This window comes from Moschus berezovskii, chromosome 2, assembly GCF_049115385.1.
Source record: "Moschus berezovskii isolate FMDL1 chromosome 2, NW_MosBer_1.0, whole genome shotgun sequence".
NCBI classification, from domain to species: Eukaryota; Metazoa; Chordata; class Mammalia; order Artiodactyla; family Moschidae; genus Moschus; species Moschus berezovskii.
In genome coordinates this window covers 42060797-42075532 of record NC_142461.1, presented here as the reverse complement: position 1 = coordinate 42075532, position 14736 = coordinate 42060797, and the positions used below count along the sequence as shown (strand labels likewise).

Sequence of the window (14736 nt, the reverse complement as noted above, 5' to 3'; positions counted from 1 at the left end):
TGTCATGGATATATCCATCCATATAAGCAATCGAAACTAGAGCTTTAGTTTAGTGTCTTCTGGGCAATGTTATGTTTACTGAAGAACTGATTTTGGAAGCAAAAATCACAACAAGGTACCTACCAGATTATAAAACTTCTCATAGATACCATCCATGGTTTAGTCAGTAAAAAAAAAAAGGTCAAACATGACTATGTTGGTGTGCATCAAAAATCTTTAACCATGACCTGGCATCTCTGCAGACAAACATAAGCTTCAGAAAAGTCAGGGACACACAGTAGAAGTTTGTGCTGCTACTATAATACACTTCTGTTTTCTGAAGCCTTGGCACTAAAGATGTTTTGATCTTAATCACATATTGCTGTGACATTGACAGAAATCTAGGAAAAACATCCAGTTTAGGATGGAAACTGAACTGGCCAGCTACTACATGCTTATTTCCATTTTTATCAAGATATTTCCTTCTTTAAAAAAGAAAGGTGGTGGTGTAGTGGCTGAGATTCCAAGCTCCCAATGCAGAGGGCCCAAGTTCAATTCCTGGTTGGGGAACTAGATCCCACATACCCAATTGAGAGTTCACATGCCACAATTAAGATCCCACATGCCACAGCTGAGATCTGGAGCAGCCAAATAAGTAAGTAAATATTTTTTAAAACAAATAGCTAATAAAATTAAAAAGAAGAGAGAAGGCTAGTCTCCAAAAGGAGAAAAAAAAGTACTCAAGTAATTCACAGAACATATTGAAGTTTCAGCCACTTCACAAAACAATACTATTCATCATACAGAGAGATGGTTAGTGAATTTGGTAAAGTGGGGGGAGGGGAACTTGTGTTGGCAGCAAAAGTAATGTTTTTTCAAGACAGCAGCAAAAAAGTAGGAGGAGGGAGGAACAACAGTTCTAGAATTTCCTCCCATTCATACAAGATTATGCCTGAAAATATTTCTGCCGTTTTTTTCACTTAGAGGAGATAAATGAATATAGGATCAAATATAGAAATGTGAAGTGCTGTGATTCATGGGGTCGCAAAGAGTCAGACACGACTGAGCGACTGAACTGAACTGAACTTCCTTGCAAGTGAGGAGGATTAGACAGGAGGAAGCTCAGAATGATGTAAGAAAAGAAAGGTGCTTTGGGGACTTCCCTAGCCATCCAGTGGTTAAGACTCTGATCTGTTGCAGGGGGCACGGGTTCAATCCCTGGTCATCCCTGGTCAAGGACCTAAAATCCTGCTTGCCGTGAAGCAAAAAAAAAAAAATGTAACTACACAGTTTTTTAATTAGACCCTTTCTCACCATTCCTCATCCCACACCTCTACCTCCAGGCCGGGTGGATCCAGCTTATGAGAAGTGTTTGTCTTTGAGCTTCTGTTGTGGCTACACATTAGAGCTGTGCCAGAGATCCATATTTATCCAGAATCTGTTTTATTCCTGGGCGTGGTTCTAAATCTGCTGTTAAAGTTACTGCAAATGTGTAGAAACGTGAAGAACAAAATTACCAGACCAGGAACCTAAACCAATCAATGCTTATCCAGCCACGGCAGCTGTGTTCTGAGGACATCCAGGCAAATGCATGTTCTTTACTGCTCCACAGCAGGTGAAGTCTCAAGTCCCTTTGTGGCCTGGACCACGTAGGTACTGCATTTGCCCAAGAGCCTCTTCTTTCCCCCAGGACTCCACTGAGATTTCTTCTTGCCCTACAAAGGGCAAGAGTATTTTCAAATGGTGTATATCCAGCACCTGGTCTATCACTTTGAGCACAGGACATGGGTGAAGAGAGAAGAAAATCAGAAAGAGGGAGAAAAATTGAACCCAGTTTCTAGTTCTGATCAAAGCCCTCCAACCAAACCCCATTGTGAGACTCTCAGGACTCCACTTTGTCCTCACCTTGCAGAACCCTTGAAGGAAACGGGGTTCTTGTCCCCTAGAAGTTAGCATGACCCATCATCGCATCTCGAGTTTTTCCTCGTCTTCGATATGTGTCTTATTAAAACAAATGAGAGCTATTCAATACACTACTACGTGGATCATGTGTGATCCATCTCTGAACATCTGGATGTGTTACTCTATCTACTCCAGGATTCCTTTAGTGTTATCCCAGTCCCAGAATACTTTCATATTGGCTTTCCCCATTGGTCCACCCACAAATTCAGATTACATGACGTAGGGCCAAGACTTGGGTGAGGCAAGTGAAGTTGGGTCATGCAAGTACAGGGTCAGATCCTGACTCCACTTAAAATTTTGATATTTTATTCAGCATGGACTTCTTGTATTCATTTTGTTTACTGAGATTTCTGGTGTCATGACGCTTTACCCCATTGACGTTCATTGGTATTAGGTAGCCTGGTGTGTTGAAAGAACACTGGAACTCAGGAAAGATGGTTCTAAGTTTTTGTCCTACGTGTCATTAGTTTTAAGACTTTGTATTAGTTACCTTCCTACTTAGGATCCCAGGTGACAAATCTGAAAAATACAGGTGACACTGAGTTTAAACATTTATGAGATCAAATATGGCAGTACAAAGTATTCTAGTCCTTTTATTCCCCGTGCCTCCAAGTAGCATCAAATCCAGTGCTTTGCCTAGAGTGAGTATTCAAAAATGTCAACTAGTAAGTGGTTTTTTGAAACTGGAATACACATATGGACCAAAGCCCCAAACAAAAAGCCTACACAAATTAAAAACACTTTGCAAATGAAAACAAAACCTCCCAGACAAGAATTCTGTCCCTCCCTCATTCTCTTCGGAGAGAAAAAATGGATTCCAATTCATTTAAGTGTGGCAAAATCTTGTTGCCTCTTTTTTCCCCCCAGGAAATATTCTATTCAAATATCTCAGGTTCTGAGTGAACCAGACTTGTGTAATCCTTCATCCCTCAGAGATTTCTTTCCATCTAAAGATACCAGTACCACCCTCGGTGAGTCACAGTTCATAAAATGTAACATCTGCGAGAAAAGTTTATAAACACACAGCCGTGCCTGAAATTGTCATAGAACTGCAAAAGACATGAGACTTCCCCTTCCTAACTAGATCTTCATACAGTATTTAAGTTTGCATAATTAGAAAGTAAGGAGAGACAGTATTTGTTCATATAGCTTATTTTTTTTTAATTTCCTCCTCTTTTTTCCTTGATGAGGAAAGGAAGGAAGGAAGGGAGGGAGGGAGGAAGGCAAGAGGGGAAAGACAAGGGAGGTAGGAAGATACTGCTAAAACATATGTTTTATTTTGAGAGCTATTTTCCTTATTCTTAGCTCATTTTAAATTATGGCCACTTTTTACATTTACTTACTCTCTGACCAGTGGTAGAAAATCGAGGCAAGAACCACTTTAAAAAAATACATATATATGTATTTTATTTATTTGGCTGCACTGAGTCTTAGTTGCAGCATGTGGGATCTTTAGTCTGGCATTTGAACTCTTCGTTGCAGCGTGTGGGATCTAGTCGCCTGACCAGGGGTCAAACCTGGGCTCGCTGCATTGGAAGCATGGAGTCTTAGCCACTGGACCACCAGGGAAGTCCCAAGAACCACTTTTGAGACCTAAACTATGTTATTTGGCAAACTGGTTCTGAACACAGTAAAAATATTCAGTAAATAATTTTAATATATTTAATTTGTTTCTTTTATATTTAGTATTACTCACCTTGCTCAGAAACACCTTGGCTCTGGTACTTCAGGAAAATAAAAGTAACCTTCTCAAGGTCATTAGTATGGTGGTTCATGAGAAAGACATAGGCATATATCTGGTATATGTAGGCATATTTGATCTCAGTACAGATCTTCCTTGATCAGGTTTATATCCTGATGGTGAAAAAGTGAAAGTGTTAGTCGTTCAGCTGTGTCCAACTCTTTGCGAACCCATGGGCTGTAGCCCACCAGGCTCCTCTGTCCATGGAATTCTCCAGGCAAGAATACTGGAGTGGGTAGCCATTCCTTTCTCCAGGGGATCTTTCCCATCCAGGGATTGAACCTGGGTCTGACATTGCAGGCAGATTCCTTACTATCTGAACCACCAGGGAAACCCATCGTAACTTGAAAATACTATAAGTCAAAAATGCATTTAATACACGTAACCTTAGGAACATTACAGCTTAGCCAGCTGACCTTAAAAACATGCTCAGAACACTTAGCCTACAGCTGGGCAAAATCATCTAACACAAAGCCCATTTTATAATAAAGGGTTGAATAGCTTATGTAATGTACTGAATACTATGCTTAAAGCGAAAAGCAGATGGTTGTCTGGGCACAGAGTGGTTGCATCAGTTGTTTACCCTGGAGATCACTTGGCTGCCTGGGAGCTGAGGCTCTGCCGCTTCCCAACATCACAACGGAGTATAGAAGTATATCATACACTATACACTGCTAGCTGAGAAAAGATCAAAATGCAAAGTACAGGGACTTCCCTGGTGGTCCAGTGGCTAAGACATAGTCCAGCACAGGGCGCCTGGTCGGGGAACTGGGTCCCATAAGGTGCAAGTAAGAGCTTCTCTTCTATGCTCCAACTAAAGGACCCCGCATGCCGCAGCAAAGATTGAAGATCCCGCATGCTGCAACTGAGACCTGGCAGAGCCAAATAAAAAGATTAAAATAAAAATTTTTCAAAAATCTTTAAAAAAACTGGAAGTAGAATTTCTACTGAATGCCTATCACTTTCACACAATTGTAAATTCAAAAAATCGTAAGTTGAATCATTGTAAGTCAGGGACAGTCTGTACTTTGGATAATTCAAAAGCCAAGTACTTCTCCAAGTACTCAAGCACAAGGGAGCAGTCAGAAAATATCCGGGCACCTATACAAATAACACAATATATGTATTAAATGAACAAAATGTAGGCAGTATACTTCCTGACAAGGAACTTGGATGAAACTCAGTAGCAAACCACTTGATACCCTGGATGCAATAAAATCTCTTTTTAAAAATTCTAGTTTTAGAACAAGTTTCTCTCTCTTTTCGGCAAATCACAGATTTTCCCTAACAAGATAAAGTCAGATAAACTACTTCAATCCTAAAGTCTGATTCCCTGAAACTATGTTTAATAACTCATATGACTAATAAAAGAAAAAACGTTGGCATTTCTAAGCTCCACTTCAATGACACTTAAGAACAGTCATATTAATAGTAACCATAGATACCTTGAGTCTAAAACACTTTAGTTTTGCTTTCATTCAACATAAAGTTTTGAAGGTTCTAGAGAGATATTCAGAATGGTTATTCTACTGCTTCTAAAAAAAGTCTAATTCCATCATACTGACCTGGAAAATGGGCTGAAAGGCAGTGTCCAGAATATCCTTTAGAATTTACCTATCTTCTTTCACTTCAGAACTCGCTTGTTAAGCAATACTGCACTGAACTTTATGACAGTTACGGCACAAAGTAAATCATCTCAGACAGGTTTTCCCGGCTGTGATATGCTTAGACAGCACTCACAGGACCTGAATTATTTCCCTAAAACAGATTTGGTAAGCCTACATTAAAGAGATACATACCTATGAACTAATGGTTTATTCCACGCCTTGTCACCATCCACGAGCAGGGGGTGGATGTGATGCACCCAGAAGGCTTCCCCTCAACCGCCTTCACCTGCATTCCATGGGATGGGCACCATTCACCAAATGTACTGAGATCAGTGCCCTTGGGTGACCTCTTCTGACCTCTGGACATGCTAACTTTCTGACTAACACAGGCTTTCTCCTTGACCATGAGCTTAATGAAAGTCAAGAAAGGGATGCGGCAGTTTAGAAAAAAGAAGGGGGAGTGAATTTGCCCTTGGCTGTTTTGATAGAATTGAGGGAGTATTTGTTCAACTTTGCTTGAGTTGTCAGAATGCACCTGGAGGTACTGTGTTCTTTCCTGGAAATTAAATTTATGAAGAAGGATACACTGGAACATGTCCAGAAGAGAGGGAACAGGATGAAGGGAAAGCTTAAAATGACATCATGGGAGGAGTATTGGATGAGCTGGTTCTAGCTATTTATTCTGGAAAAGAAAGAGCAGGGTAACATTTTTTTCATGCAGAGGAGGGAAATATTTTATCTGGCCAGAGGGTATAGCTAAGACTATGAAGGAAAGAGACATTTTACCTCAATATAAAGCAAAACTTTCTTAAGATTATAAATAGCTGTTAAAAGTGGCATTTGTTCATTTAATAGGTATTTTCTGAATATATCCTATGTGTTCAAGGCCCCGGTGAAACAGTGCTGAATAGTAATGAAATGAAGCCATGGAGCTTTCAGTCTAGTACAAAGCTTTGTCAAATGATGGTGCAGACCTTATTCTTAAGAGATGTTTAATGAGACAACAATAAGCTGAAGGTTTTTCTGACATCAAACGTGACTGAACTTAATGTCTAAAGTTCTGCCAACCCTGAAACTCCAGGTTTCGGTTACTCTAATGTTATACTTGGTACAGTTTGATGGCTCTCCTGGCTATGGATCAGGATGTACAGCTGATTCTGTGGCTTAGCAATGGTCTTCTACCAATCAGTGCATATATGCGGTGCTGTCTCTGTTTTATTTGTTTTTTTATTTACTTTTTTCTGCTACGTGTTTAAGATGGATAGGGTACCATGGAGGGTAGAGAGAGAAGACCATATGTGCATATGTGATGTGCAATGAAGGGAAATAATTTTCTTATATTCCATGTTTACCCCCAAATATCTGGTTGTCATTTCTGTTACTTTTATTCTTTTTCCATTATTGTTTGTGGAATGAGAGTTCTCTTCCCTTACAGACCAGTTTCAATTCCTTAATTTCTTTGAGAGTGGTTGGAGTCAGGGTGGCTAAAAACTATAGAATCATAGGCCTTGAAGTGAGATAAGATAATAGAGATAATCTACTCTAGTCCTTCCATCTTATACACAAGAAAACAGAAATTTAGCAGAACCTTTTAAAACACTGAATACAAAGGACAGAAGCACCAATAACCACTCGAATTTTAGGCAGAATATTGACTTTTGGAAAAGAAAGTTTTATAAAGAATCAAATAGAGGGACTTCCCTGGTGGTCCTGTGGTTAAGACTCTGAGCTCCCAATGCAGAGGCATGGGTTCCAACCTTAGTTGGGGAGCTAAGAACCTACATGGCATGGCCAATAAATAAATAAAGCAGAACTTTTAGAAATTACAAAGTTAACTTTGAAATTTAATTTAATGGATACATAAAATTGTAGTTTATACCCAGTTGAAGGGAGAATGTAAACTAGAAGACACATCAGAAGAAGTTATCCAAAATGTAGCATAGAAAGATGATGATATGCAAGATATGAAAGAAAGGCTAAAAATGAGGAATTGAGAAGACCTTTGGCCACCTCATGCGACGAGTTGACTCATTGGAAAAGACTCTGATGCTGGGAAAGGTTGGGGGCGGGAGGAGAAGGGGACGACAGAGAATGAGATGGCTGGATGGCATCGCCGACTCTGTGGACATGAGTTTGAGTGAACTCCGGAAGTTGGTGATGGACAGGGAGGCCTGGCGTGCTGTGATTCATGGGGTCGCGGAGAGTCGGACACGACTGAGCGACTGAACTGAACTGAACTGAATATATATCAACTCAGAGTTTCAGGACCTGGAAATTTTCTTAAATGCCTAGGACCAACAAGTATCCCAGCTTTTGGTGAGAGGCTCTATGTGCATGTTGGGAGGCGGGTGCATTTTTCACCTCTGCCTTAGCCTTCACCTCCCTTACACAGAATCTTAAGGTCATCGAAAGGTGAGAGCTTAGAGCCTTTTCAAGGATGTCTCGGCAATGCAGAGAGCCTTGGGCATGAGCATAATCCATACATGTGTGTGGCCTTCTTGATTCAAAAGCTTCAAAAAGACCCTCTGTATGTCTCATTCCTAGTTTTTAATTTTTTGGTTAGTCTAATATTTTCACCCAACTGGCATCCATCACCTCAGGCAGCTGCAAAGTAACTGCCTGTAATTTTTTTTGAAAAATGCTCATGGGGAAAAAAATTTTCACGCTGAAAGCTCCGAGTTAAGTCAAATAAATCACCCAGCAAGTGGAATTTTCCAGGGAAAATTCCTATCCAACAGACAGGCCATACAGTAATTCTCTGGGGATGAAGCTTTGAAAGAGCTCCAGCCCCTTTCTGTTCCTTCCCTTGGCTCTCAGGCTGCTGTTCTTCACCCTTTACCAGCAGGCTGTTGGTTTTTAAGAATATCATAAAGCAGGAGAGTATGAGATGGGACTAGGGAAAGTTAAAAATGACAGAGGGATTTTCCTAGTGGTCCAGAGATTAAGAAACCATGCTTCAAATGCAGAGAGCACGGATCTGATCCCTGATTAGGGAACTAGGATCTTACCTGTTGAGTGGTGTGGCCAAAAAAATTAGAAAAAAAAAATTTTTTTAAGACAGAAAACTCATTTCTTTCAGTGAGATTGAGCTGTTTTTCCTCCTCTCCTTTCTCCGCCTCCTCCTTCTCTTTGACAAACACTTCCCAGATTGTTGCAAGTCTTTGGGTAATTTCCAGAGTTCTAAAAAATTTGATTCTGACCATTTTCCCAGTTTATTGCTGCTTCTGTGAAAGAGAATTTTCTGAGATCTTTACTCCACTAATTTTGCTCATGTCACCTGGATAGGGAGTTTGAATTGGCATATTTTGTGTGCCTGGAAACCATTTGACTGAAACAGCATGGTGTTCTTTTAAAAATTCAGCTTATGAAATCAAAGAAGAGGAATAACCACTTAATAAATCTCTATGGAAAAACATATTTTCCCACCATTTCCTTCTCTTTCCTAAACTTGCTTTAGTCCTAGCAACTATAAAAAAGAATGAATAAACAAATGAATTAATGAAATCTGTGATTTCATGAAATCATACAGTACAGGGACTGTACAGTCCAGTACAGGAACCTAAACATAATAGGCACTCAAAGAATGGTGCTGAACCAAAATAGATTAGCTCAAAATAGGCAAAATTGACCTGCTGTCTATTATATCTTATCCCATTCATAACATTAAATATTTAGTTTTATATTTAGGTTTCCCACTTCTTTTAGTTTTTATGGGATATATCTTAGTTTGGGTAAAAATATAGGTTTAACAGTAAATTCTTTCTGTTAAAAATAGAAGAAAGGAGAAAAGAAGGCGATAGGAAAGTATTCTTGTTAGCTGCCAAGATGGTGGCACCAACAAATTTTGCAAGTATTCTGACAAACATCTAGCAGAAATTGACTTATTTTCCATCAGAAAATTCATAACTAGCTCAATTGAAGGAAATTAGGTAAAAAAAACCTTTTCGGAAAAAATCTGAAAACATTCTTGTGTCTCATACCTTTCTTAATCTGTTATAAGGAATGAGTCATAATATTTTAAGATAAGAGTTGTTTATAATGAGTGTTAAGTTGAAAGGACTAAAAAGCTTTAGTAATATGATTATGAAACAACATAATACGATAGGGTGAGATAATGAGTCTTTCATTTTCTGTTTTAAAAAATTACAGAAATACTAAGTGGCTTTTTATTTTGCTTTACTTTTTGTTAGGAAGATGTGAAAGTTAAACAGAATCTAGTTATGTTTTCACATACAAACACTTGTGCACAAATATTGACTAAATTTTGTAAAAATGTAACAAAAATGGTATAAAAACCATTTTATCTCTTTACTTCTCTTTGACTCTCCTTAATTAATAATGGATATAAAAGTAGGCCTTCAATTACTATTCTAAAAAAGATTGTTGTTGTTCAGTCACTCAGTCATGTCTGGACTGTTTGTGACCCCATGGACTGAAAGGAGTATGTCAACACTATATATTGTCACCCTGCTTATTTAACTTATATGCAGAGTACATCATGCGAAATGCCAGGCTGGATAAAGCACAAGCTGGAATCAAGATTGTTGGGAGAAATATCAATAACCTCAGATATGCGGATGATACCACCCTTATAGCAGAAAGCAAAGAAGAAATAAAGAGCCTCTTGATGAAAGTGAAAGAGGAAAGTGAAAAAGCTGGCTTAAAACTCACTCAATATTAAAAAAAAAAAATAAGATCATGGCATCTGTTCCCATCACTTCATGGCAAACAGATGGGGAAACAATGGAAACAGTGAGAGACTTTATTTTTGGAGGCTCCAAAATCACTGCTGATGGTGACTGCAGCCATGAAATTAAAAGATGCTCCTAGGAAGAAAAGCTGTCACCAACCTAGACAGCATATTAGAAATCAGAGACATTACTTTCCCAACAAAGGTCCATCTAGTCAAAGCTCTGGTTTTTCCAGTAGTCATATAAGGATGTGAGAGTTGGACTATAAAGAAAGTTGAGTGCCAAAGAACTGATGCTTTTGAACTGGGGTGTTGGAGAAGACTTTTGAGAGTCCCTTGGACGAGATTCAACCAGTCCATCCTAAGGGAAATTGGTCCTGAATATTCATTGGAAGGACTGATGCTGAAGCTGAAGCTCCAATACTTTGGTCACCTGATGGGAAGAACTGACTCATTGGAAAAGACCCTGATGCTGGGAAAGACTGAAGGCAGGAGGAGAAGGGGACAACAGAGGGTGAGATGGTTGGATGGCATCACTGATTCGATGGACATGAGTTTGAGCAAGCTCCAGGAGTTGGTGATGGACAGGGAAGCGTGGCGTATTACAGTCTATGGGGTTGCAAAGAGTTGGACATGACTGAGCAACTGAACTGAAGTGGACTGCAGCATGCCAGGCTTACCTGTCCTTCACCAACAAAGATAGTCCACATCTTAAAAAATTATTTCATCTGTATTAATACTTAAAATCATCTAAGAAAAAGCAACATCCTCAGTTCTTGCAACATTAAGTCTTTTGACTTTCAAATTTGAAAAAAATCAACAATCAAAAATAGGAAGGTTCTTCAAGACATCAGACCCCCTCTCCTTAGAATGGCTTTGTCATGGAAAAAGAGTGATTATTCTAGTTAAAAAGAGAAAAGGGAGTTTAATATGATTAGGGATTTAATATGATTAGGGATTTAATATGATTGATTAGATACTGATTTTAAAAAACTATAAAAGATATTTTGAGAATAATAGGGGGAATTTTAATATGAATTGAATATCATCAAGATATTTTATTCATTTTCTTAGGTATGTTAATGATATGGTTTGTAGGACAATCTTCTTTGTTCTAGGTAAATGCTGAAGGTTTTAAGGCTGAAGTCTATAATCTAACTTTCAAAAGATTCAGAAAAATATATATATAGCACTAGGATAAACCATAATAGAAAAGAATGTTAAAAAATGTATATATAACTGGGTCATTTTGCTGTATAGAAGAAGTTATTGTAACTCAACCTTGTAAATCAACTACATGCATGCATGTGTGCTAAGTCACTTCAGTTGTGTCTGATTCTTTGTGACACTATGGATCATAGCCCATTCCAATAAAAAAGAAAATATACATACACATACATATCAGTCAACCAGATAGAAGTGAAAAAATCTGATTTTAATCGTGAAATGTGGTGAATGGAAATGCATTCCCCAGACCCTTCTATAAGGACAAACTTGTTGCTGTCACTCCTGGAAGAGCTGTCAATAGAGTGCCCCCATCTACAAATAACAGCCCTTCACAGACTTCTGCTACTACACAGAGGCCCTTGGCTCAAGGTCCTACCCTTCTAGAGTAGCCAACTGCCAACAATGATTAAGATGGAAGTAGGAAGGCCTGGTCACCTTGGACCAGTGAAGCGTGATTCTGATGAGTCCATTTTAGCTTCAGAGGTCCATCGAGAGTCAAATATGGTTGTCAATTCTACCTTACAGCTTAATTTCTCCCTCTGCCTGGTTGCGTTGTCCCCCACGCCCACCCCCTCACCTCCCATTCCACATATAGATGTTGATTCTGAGGGCATAACCTAGTAAACATCTGACCATTAAACTCTGTCTTAAACTAGAAGAAGACCATTACAATTTTCTTCTAGGAGAACTGAATCTGCAATGCAAGATGGGTATCAGACAAACTCCAAATGAAGAACATTTTTTTAAAAGTTCTGTTTTCGTTAGAAAAGCCAGTGTCATCAAAGTCAAAAAAGGCTGTGTAAATGTTCTGGATTAAGACAGATTAGAAAAACATGACAATTTTAATGAGATATGTGATGCTGGCATGCATCTTGTACTGGAGGAAAATAAAAAGCCAGAAAGAACATTGCTAGATCAATTGACAAAACTAGAATATGGACTACAGATTAGATTTAAAAAAGGACTGCATCAAAACTATTACACACAGAATGGATAAACAAGGTCCTACTGTATAGCACAGAGAACTATATTCAATATCCTGTGATAAACCATACTGGAAAATATATAAAAAAGAATGCATATATATGTATAACTGAATCACTTTGCTGTATACCAGAAACTAACACACTATAAATCAACTATGTGTGTGTATACGCTCAGTCACCCAGTCAAGTCCAACTCTTTGCTTCCCCCTGAACTACAGACCACCAGACTCCTCTGTCCATGGAATTTTCCAGACAAGAATACTGGAGCAGGTTGCCATTTCTTTCTCCAGGGGATCTTCCTGACCCAGGGATCAAACCGGCATCTCTAGCGCCTCCTGCATTGGCAGGTGGATTCTTTACCATTGTGCCAAAATTACGGCATCAATTTTAAATTTACTGTAATTGGTAAATATACAGTGGTTATATAGGAGAATGTCCTTGTTCTTAAGAAATAGGCACTGAAAAATATAGGGGAAAGGGGATATAATGTATGAAACTTCCTCTCAAGGGATTCAGAAAAACAACATATACACATACATACAGTCTAGTAAAAGCAAATGAGGCAGGGAAGGGCCAGTGGTTAAGACTGTGCTCTCACTGCCCAGGGCCTGTGGTTGATCCTTGGTTGGGGAACTAAAGGCCCAGAGCCCAAGCAGAGCGACCAAAAAAAAAAAGGCAAATGAAGCAAAAGTTTAAAAGTTAGTAAATCTAGGTAAAGGGAATAAGAGAAGATTCTTTTTTATTTTTCTTGCAACTTTGTATGCTTGAAATTAATTTCAAATAAGAAAATATATATAATTACAGATCAACCAGCTACAGCAAAATGTTACGCAACTAATTTAGGTTACAAGCATATGGTTTGTTTTCTGTTCTATTCTTTCAACTCTGAATGTTAAAATTTTTCATAATGAATATTGAGAAAGGAAATACAGGTCAAGATATCTGCTCTAGCTTACCTCTTTAAGGCTTGCAAGATTATGCTTTTATTTCAGGTTGCTGTCATGAGTTTTTCAATCACTCTATCTGTGATTAACTTAGAGAACATGGATTAGCGTACCAATTAGACTCAAAATTTCCCCCTCTGTAAAGCAGAACTCTGTAAATCATTATTTATTTACATCCTCACTCTAAGAAACCCTATTAGTAAACTCTGAGTACAAAAACTTTGTCTTTTTAAATTTTCTACCATACGCTTACTTGCTAGATAAATTCCTACAGCATGGACTATGCTCAGTGAATATCTGTTAAGGGAACAAGGGAGGAAGATCTAAAATAAATATAATTTTGGTGCGTGTGTGCTAAGTCACATCAGTCATGTCAGACTCTGCGACTGTATGGACTATAGCCCACCAGGCTCCTCTGTCCATGGGATTCTCCAGGCAAGAATACTGGATTAGGTTGCCATTCCCTTCTCCAGGGGATTTTCCCGACCCAGGGATTGAACCCCTGTTTTCTTATGTCTCCTGCATTGTCAGGCGGGTTCTTCACCAATAGCGCCACCTGGGAATTTCGGTATAAATGAGTAATTCTACCTATTACACATCAGTTCCTATCATTATGGCCAAAAAAGAACTTTGTTTTACTGTTTTTGCTTACTTTTTCTTTCTTACTGTAAATTGAGAGAATCAGAATTCTGTGATTATTTCAACAGCCAAATAGTTAATCTGGATGAAACGGAGTTGAAAAGTAGTTTGAGGTAGTGATTTTGGGTTCCTGGAGGGGGCAGCAGAGAGCCTTTTGAATGCAAATCTGTTAGGGGGCTCAGGTACAGGGTGACCTTGAGGAAAAAAGGACAATGGCAACTAAGGGCTTAGGAGGAGAGGACCCACCACCACACAATTTCGAGCTGACTTGAAACTAGGAAAACTAATGTTCCACTACATGTGGAGGAACGAAGTCAGGAGGCTATATGAAGCCAACACATCAAAGCATGTAGCTTATTTTCTAACAAATGGTCAATACTCAAGGATACCAGAAATGAATAAAGTTGCAGGAGACTGAACAGCCAGGAATCAGAATGCAGAAATCGGGACTGGAGCAAGAACCAAGAAGAAACTAAACAGATGTGGAAAAAGGGCACAGGAGCCAGGGGGATCCATTTTGTCCTATTTGGATGTTTTCCCACCTGGGCCTGGGCGGAAGTGTTAACCATGAAACAAACGCTTTCTCCTGATCAAGACTTCCTTGCAGACCACTGGGGCTGATAGTGCTGGTGGCTAACGGGGAGGGGCTAAAGTGTCCCCCAGAGGCATACACTGCTGTTGTTTCAGGGCACGCTTTATATTCTGCTCTTCTAGCCTTACTATTTCTACTTCCTGTTTAGAAACAGAGAATGTCAACTATCACTAAGAGACTTCAATTTTTCATCTTTAGCTTCCTGTGCAGCACCCACCTTCTCATTTTCAAATCTAAAAAGCTGCTTGCTCCCTAGGCAACATTTATCCAAAATAATTTGTTTAAATTTGTAATTAGTTATTTTACATGGAGTAACCTAAAAATGGCAACCCACTCCAGTATTCTTGCCTGGAGAATCCCATGGACAGA

The 14736-nt window shown here is 39.0% G+C and overlaps 1 protein-coding gene across 5 annotated transcripts in view; it reads right to left on the bottom strand.

The window, feature by feature from the left end:
* CMKLR2 (chemerin chemokine-like receptor 2) overlaps positions 1-14736 on the bottom strand; it is a 52240-nt gene that overhangs the window by 19318 nt on the left and 18186 nt on the right. For 2 of the 5 annotated variants that reach the window (XM_055398379.2, XM_088828088.1), the window contains exons 1-2: positions 5248-5403; positions 3638-3795 (exon numbers count right to left, since the gene is read on the bottom strand). The exons of the other annotated variants lie outside the window; for them this stretch is intronic. The gene's annotated coding sequence lies outside the window, so the exon portion shown is untranslated. Of the gene's footprint in view, positions 1-3637; positions 3796-5247; positions 5404-14736 lie in introns of those variants that run through there. 5 annotated transcript variants of the gene reach the window in all.